Source organism: Colobus angolensis, unplaced genomic scaffold (assembly GCF_000951035.1).
Source record: "Colobus angolensis palliatus isolate OR3802 unplaced genomic scaffold, Cang.pa_1.0 Scaffold9, whole genome shotgun sequence".
Classification (NCBI taxonomy): domain Eukaryota; kingdom Metazoa; phylum Chordata; class Mammalia; order Primates; family Cercopithecidae; genus Colobus; species Colobus angolensis.
Genome location: NW_012122931.1, coordinates 5325828 through 5333476, shown reverse-complemented (window position 1 = coordinate 5333476; position 7649 = coordinate 5325828). Strand labels below are relative to the sequence as shown.

At 57.6% G+C, this 7649-nt stretch overlaps 1 protein-coding gene across 2 annotated transcripts in view; it reads left to right on the top strand.

The window, feature by feature from the left end:
* Positions 1 to 6176: 6176 nt before the first annotated feature.
* Positions 6177 to 7649, top strand: part of NTMT1 (N-terminal Xaa-Pro-Lys N-methyltransferase 1) — a 27882-nt gene continuing 26409 nt past the window's right edge. For both annotated transcript variants that reach the window (XM_011931220.1, XM_011931214.1), the window contains exon 1: positions 6177 to 6596. The gene's annotated coding sequence lies outside the window, so the exon portion shown is untranslated. The remainder of the gene's footprint in view (positions 6597 to 7649) is intronic.

The window sequence follows — 7649 nt, the reverse complement described above, 5'->3', positions numbered from 1 at the left end:
AGGGGGCAAGAATGTGGAGGGAGGGGAGAAATGAGAGAGGAGGAGGGGGAGAATGATGGAGGGGAGAATGAGGGAGGGGAGGAGAGGAGAGGGGAGAGGAAGAGGGAAGGGGGAGGAAGCTGTGCTGAGTGGCAGTCACTGGGGAGGGGTGTCCCCACTGTCTGTCACTTCCCTCATAATGGTATCAGCTCCTCCCCGCTGCTGGCCTTGGGCCAGGGATCTCCAGGTGGTGCCCACCTAATCCTCACAAAGGACTCGACCTCAGTCACCCAGCTCACCAGACCCCAAGCCGGGGCAGTTCGCCTGAGGTCTTCCACCCCAGGCCCTCCCTGGGCCTAACCCAGGGGTTGACTCAGGAGCCAGGTGCCATGCGTGTCCATGCATCCATGCGTGTGCTCTGTGTGTGTGTGCATGCATGCGTGTGTGGTTAGGAGTGCAGAACTGGGTAGGACTGGCTGGGCTTGGATCCTGGCTTTGCCACTTCCTGGCTGTGTGACCTTGGGTGAGTGACCCAACCTCTCTGTGCCTCAAGTGTGAGGAGTAATGGAGTTAATCAGAGAAATCCCACAGCACAGTGCGGTGTTCAACTTTATCTACTATGATTATATTCCAAAAGGGCTGACCATGAGATTTCTTTAGGAATGGGCTCTAAACTGGAGGGAAGGGTTTGTGGATGGGTCTCAGAAGGTCCTAGAAGGGCCTAGAACTGGTTGTAAAGTTTTTGTTGTGGGGGTGGGTGTTTTTCTGGACAAAGCGGGTCCTGAGCTTACAGCATTCTCTTGACCCCCAAGGTTGTGTCCCTTGCACCAGGGTGGACGGCACCTCCAGTACTTTGGAAGTTTCATCCCACACAACTTTTTATTTTTTAATTTATTTTTAATTAATTAATTTATTTTTTAAAGAGATGGTGCTGGGGGGGTGGGGTCTCACCTTGTGGATCAGTCTGGTCTCAAGTTCCTGGCTTCAAGCAATCTTCCTGCCTTAGCCTCCCGAAGTGCTGGGGTTGCAGGTGTGAGCCACACACAGTTTTTGAGGGGCTGCTGTCACTTGCCCGTGGCTAGTCAGGACAGGACCCAAGTTGTCCTGCAGACCTGCCACAGTCGCCCACAAGTGGGGCCACATGTGCTCAGAGAAAGTGAGCCCCTTCGCTCGGGAATTCTTTTTTTTTTTTTTTGAGACGGAGTCTTGCTCTGTCGTCCAGGCTGGAGTGCAGTGGCTGGATCTCAGCTCACTGCAAGCTCCGCCTCCCGGGTTTACGCCATTCTCCTGCCTCAGCCTCCCGAGTAGCTGGGACTACAGGCGCCCGCCACCACGCCCGGCTAGTTTTTTGTATTTTTTAGTAGAGACGGGGTTTCACCGTGTTAGCCAGGATGGTCTCGATCTCCTGACCTCATGATCCGCCCGTCTCGGCCTCCCAAAGTGCTGGGATTACAGGCTTGAGCCACCGTGCCCGGCCCGCTCAGGAATTCTTTAAAGGCTGAGGCCGCAACACACTTTGTATCTAAACCAGCGCCCTTTATGGGGAGGCACAAAACCAGATTTCAAAGGCGAGCTTTGGATAAACACACACAATTAAAATAATGCTTCAAACCCAAATGGTGAACAGAGCAGCAGCCCCAGGCACGTTCAGCTGGCTGATGCTGGCCCTCCCTGGCGACCAGACAGGCCCAGGGGGCGCTCCAGGAGCCTCAGTGGTACAGCTGGAGCCTAGGAGACCAGGCCCCCAAATCTGCCGCGCGCCCCCAGCGAGCCACCTGGCCCCACCCACCCTCCAGGCCTAGCTGGGACTCCTGCCAGCTCCATCCTGTGGCTCTGTCAGGCTGAGAGACTCCACTGCCGAAACCTCACCTGCTGAAGTTCTCCATCTGGCATGAGGGAGATTGTAAGGCTGTGCTGAGGGGCAGTGCCCACCTGGGGAAACATGAGCCTGCTCCTGGGGGGCCACTGCAGCTTGGTGAGTTCCAATCCTGGTTCTGCTGTGTGGCCTCAGGACAGTGGCTGCACCTCTCAGAGCCTCATGTGGAAATGGAAATCATCACAGTGCCTCCGTGGCCCCCTCCTTGGCAGCCCTTGCAATGAGGGCAGGAGAGAAGCTGTGAGGAGGCTGAGGGGGTTTGGTGAGCACGCGGAAGGACATGGATTCCACTGTGCCAAGGCCAGGCTCTACGCCCGGACCACCAGAACACCCACACTTGCTGTGTGACACTCTGGGCTCCGGTTTCTCCATCTATACAATTCAGTGGCCTTGAGAGAGCCTTTTATGATTTCCTGGTCGGATTGTGAAGTGAGAAGCTAAGCGCAGAAGAGTGTGTACAATACAGAATGTATGTGAAATCCTCACGAAAATATGAAAACCACGCATGCGCATGCCTCCTTGTGTGTGCACAGAATACCTCTGGGAGGTACACAGGAAACTGGGTTACCCAGTGGGAGGGACCAGGGTTAGGTGAGAGACCAGCAGGGAGGGGCTTTCTTCACACTGGTTTCTCATTCGTGCCTTCCAAACGCTGTGCACAAGCATGCTATCTAGTCAATACACAGGTGTAGGGGTATTTTTAAAGGCCTCTCTGGTCAGGCACGGTGGCTCACGCCTGTAATCCCAGCACTTCGGGAGGCTGAGGCAGGCGGATCACTTGAAGTCAGGAGTTCAAGACCAGCCTGGCCAACATGGTGAAACCCTGTCTCCACTGAAAATACAAAAATTTCCGAATGTGGTGGCACATGCCTGTAATCCCAGCTACTTGGGAGGCTGAGACAGGAGAATCGCTTGAACCTGTAAGGCGGAGGATGCAGTGAGCCGAGATCGCACCACTGCACTCTAGCCCGGGCAACAGTGCGAGACTGTCTCAAAAATTAAAATAAAAGTCCTCGGCCGGGCGCGGTGGCTCAAGCCTGTAATCCTAGCACTTTGGGAGGCCGAGACGGGCGGATCATGAGGTCAGGAGATCGAGACCATCCTGGCTAACAAGGTGACACCCCATCTCTACTAAAAATACAAAAAATTAGCCGGGTGTGGTGGCAGGTGCCTGTAGTCCCAGCTACTCGGGAGGCTGAGGCAGGAGAATGGGGTGAACCTGGGAGGCGGAGCTTGCAGTGAGCTGAGATTGCACCACTGCACTCCAGCCTGGGCCACAGAGCCAGACTCGGTCTCAAAAAAAAAAAAGTCCTCTCAGAGCTTTGCTCCTCCTGACCTGCCTGGTGCTGGCCCAGCTCCCAGGGAGCTGCCCTGAGGTGTCCTGGAGGGCCAGGGCAGGGTTTTGGGGTCAGGCAGGACAAAGCTCACTCCTGACTGTCATCTCCAGGGAGCTGCCCATCTGACCAGCCTCACTCCAGCCCCTCGGCCTCTCTGCCTGGCCAATTCTTCCAGGAGACCCTCTGCAACCTTCCCGCCAGCCCTCCGCCCAGCCGCAGCTCAGCATTGCCATAGTTTAGTGCCTGTGTATGGGGTAGTTATATCTGTGGGACCCAGGGTAAAATGAAAAGCAGGACCTCTTGTGCCTGATGTATTGCAAATTTCAAGATGGCAACCGCACAGCAGGAAGCCCGTGCAGGGCCCTTCTAAGCCTGGGGCCCTGTGCACCTGCAAGGTCACACACCTGTGCAGCCGGCCCATCTGTATCTCCCCAGTCCAGACACGGGCTCCCTGGGACAGAGTTTGCCAGGCTAGCCAGCCTGGACACACTGGCCATGGCCCTGCTGTCCATGGCCTTGCTGGGCTGGTGGAAATCTAGGCCAGCTTCCTGGAGGAAGAAACCTCAGCCTCAGAGGAGGCAGCTGCTCTGTGCTCCCCTGCACAGCTGCCTGGGCCTCCCTTTCTTGTATGATTTCTTATCTGGAGCTCAGCTGTGTGACCGTGGTCAAGGTACTTAACCTCTCTGTGTCCTGGTTTCTTGATCTGCAGGGGTTGGGCCTACTCCCGAGTCGTGCCCTCCTTCAAGGGGAGGTAAGCTTTAAGCACGGAAGTGTTTAGAGCAGCATCTGCAAATAGCACTTGCTCGATAGCGTTCATCATGATTCCTCTGTGATTTCCTGCTGGACTCTGAGCTCCATGAGGTCAGACCCCGGGTTCATCTTGCCCTCACGGATTTCTGCTTGCCCTGATTAACGTGGCCAGATAATCAACATGACCAGAACAGCTGTGGGCTGTGTTAGAAGTTACTAGAAGTTACTTGTGGCCGGCCTGGGGGAGGTGATGTCCCCTGGAGAACATGCTTCGGGTCACTGAGATGGTTGGGAAGTGTATGGGCCAGGATGTTCCTATAGGAAGATCTTTTTGGGGTTTGCTGCACTCTTCAGCCATGAGAGTTAGAAGTCTTCCCAGAGCCAGGCAGGGGGGCTCCCTGGGAGTTTGGGGGCATCACTGAAGCCCCCTCAGCTGCCAGGCGCAGTAAATAAGCCAGAGAAACATAGGTGGGTGAGTCTTTAAGGATCCCTGGGCTCCGTGATGGCAGAGGCAGAGGAGCTGCTCCAGGCCACCGTGCTTGGGGTCCGAGTCTGACTCTTTGGGAGAATTCCAGAGCCCTAGAGACACTTGACCCAGTCTGGTGAGTCCAATCCCTGCTTCTGGCCCAGACACCATCCAGCATCCAAAGCTGGCTCCGATGGGTTGAAACAGCACTGAGCTTCCCCCTTCTTGGTGCTGTTCATCGGGGAATGTTGAGGCTTGTGGGGCTGCCTGGAGGTGGTGTCACATGTCTCCATGGAAGGGCTTCACTGCCTCCAACAGGAAGGTGTAGACCATCTGTCACTTAGGGTGTATTTGGGAGGGAAGGCAGAACAACCCAGAGAGGCAGAAATGATGGAAGAGGGCGGGCAGGTGGTGGGGGTGGGTTCGAAAAAATGGCCCCAATAAAGGCTGTGCAGCTGGAATGAGCGCTGGGCAGCCCCACACGGCTGGGAAGTGGGATGTGTGTGTGTGTGTATGTGTGTGTGTGTGTGTGTCTATCTTGGCTAGGGGAACACCAGCCCTTCCCTCTGCCTGCTCAACAGCTCTCCCATGTCGGTTTCCTCCCCTGGTCCCTGCCGAGAATTGCATCACCAGCCTTCCTGTGGGACCGGAAAGGCAGTAGCAGTCACCTGCCTTTCCCTGCGTTCCTCTGGTCAGTTCTGACCATGCCCCCATCTGGTTGCCGTCAGAAAGCCCAGGTGTCCACCCCATGCCCCGCACAGAGGATTGAGTCCCTGCTGTCTGCTCCCAAGGCCTCTCATCCCAGCACTTGTCACTGTGTCCTGGAAATGCCCAGTTTGAGCGACGTTCCCCAGACTGTAGGCTCCCAGGGGCGGGGCTGCCCAGGCTGGTACCCACTAAGGGCCCAGCACGGGTGTGGTACTTGGCTGAGTCTCTTTGGGCTGCTTAATAGATGACCAAAGCCTGGGCGGCTTCGAAGCAACAGAATGTATTCCTCCCAGGCTGCAGGCTGGCAGTCTGAGATCAGGGTGCCGGCATGGTTGGGTTCCAGTGACGGCCCTCCTCCAGGTTGCACACTGCTGGCCTCTTGCTGTATCCACACAAGGAGGAAGGGGCAAGGCCTTTCTGGGGCCTCTTTTTCTTTTCTTTATCCTTTTTTTTTGAGACAAAATCTTGCTCTGTTGCCCAGGCTGGAGTGCAGTGACATGATCTCGGCTCACTGCAGCCTCCGCATCTTGGGCTCAAGTGATTCCCCTGCTTCAGCCTCCCCAGTAGCTAGGATCACAGATGTCCACCACCATGCAAGGCTAATTTTTTTATTTTTAGTAGAGATGGGTTTTCACCATGTTGGCCAGGTTGGTCTCGAACCCCTGACCTCAGGTGATCCACCCGCCTTGGCCTCCCAAAGTGCTGGGATTACAGGCGTGAGTCACAGCGCTCGACCTCTGGCCTCTCTTATAAGGGCAGGAATCCCATGTGTGAGGGCTCCACCCTCATGACCTGATCACCAGTCAACGGCCCCACCTCCTCATACCATCACATTAGACCTGGGGTTCCAGCATATGAATTCTGGGGGGACACGTTCAGTCCATAACAGAGCTGAATGAGCCGCCTGCAGAATGGCAATCGGCCCGTGGGGCGGCTTCCATCCCTGGAGCCCCACCTGGGGCTGGCTTCCCTCCCGCCTGCATCTGCAGGGCTCCCTGGCTCCTGGCTCCCTCCTCTTCCTCCCACCAGGCTCCTGCCTGGAGCCAGCGACCTCTTCCCCACTTCAGTCATGGGTCCTGCCCACCAGCCTTGAGGCTTCCAGCTCCTTCCGGACCCTGTGCACCTGCCCAGTTCCACCCTCTCTAAATAAACGCCTCTCCTTCCTTGACCTTGCCCTGATCCTCCCTGCTCCGAGGGGCCCCGTGTGCGGGAGGAAGCAGCAGCCCCCAGAGGACTGTGTTCAGCAGGAGACAGGGCTTCTCCGTGAAGAGGTGCTGAGTGCGAATCCCCACTCCAACACCTGGTCACTGTGTGATCTTGAGAAAGAGTTGAGCCTCTCTGGGCCCTGGCTTCCCCAACAACCAAAGGTTGTAGAGAGCGGCTTACGAGAGAGCTCCTGTGCATGCGGCCGAAGGCCTTGCTGGCGCAGGACATCTGTAGGACCAGTTCCAGCTCCAGTCGGCACCACCAGCATGCCCAGGTGAGACCCCCTGAGCCCTCAGGGTTTCAGTGTCCTTATCAGCAAACGGGGCTAAGGAGCCACTTTGCAGGGGTGCAGAGGCGTGGGGAGGTGGGGACACCTAGAAAGGGACAGTGACCTCCTGCCTCTGCCAGCTCTGCCTTCTGCCTTGGGTCAGAGTCATTCCTCCCCCTCCACCCAGATAGACCCAGCTCCCATTCTCCCCTGCCCTGGCTGGGCACAAGACTGCCCATGGCCAATGGCAGGGGTGGGGGTGGGGGGTGCGTCTGCCTTGATCCCAGCTGCTCAGATGGGTCTGAGTCGCGGGGAGCAGAACTTTCCTGGCCTCCCCGACATGCTGCTTCCGGAAGCCCAGGAGGGGCAGCCCTCCACACCACAACCCCCACACTCCCACCAGCCCTGAGTGGAAATGCCCCACGGAAAAGGGCCCTGTTGGGGCCACCAGTCTGGGGTCACTGTCAAAGAGGGTGAGAGATGGGCCCCGGAGGGTCCCCGGGAAACAGCTGGGAAGGGGTCCATCCCCTGAATGCCTCGCTCCCTCTCTTCCTCATCCCGTCCTTGGTCACCCTAAGTTCATGGTAGGGGACATGCTGGTGTACAGACAAGTGGCTACAGAGGGCCAGGGGGAGGTGTCTGGGCCTCCAGGGCAGCAGGTGACCCCGAATGTGGGGGCTGCGGCCCTGGGAGGCCCTGCGAGACGCCGTGTATGTGTGAGGTCGGCCTGTGTGCACGGGCTGCTTGTGGGGCAGGACTCCGTGTACCTGTGTGGTGTGTGTCTGAAGGGGGTGTCTGTGGGGTGTTGTGTCTGTGTACCGTGTGGGTGTGGCCCTGTGGTGTGCCTGTGTCTCGGGGTGCTTATCTCGGTGGTGGGTGTGAGTGCCAAAAGCGGCGGGACTGAGGCTCCGGTCCTCCGTCTGTGGTCTGCGGGGAGGGAGCGGGCAGCGCAGGGAGCGGATAGGAGCGCTGCGGGATCCCGGGGCCTTGCGGGCCGAGCCACATGGGAGAGGTGGAGGGGAAAGGGGAGAGGAGGGGGAGGAGAAAGGGAGGACGGGT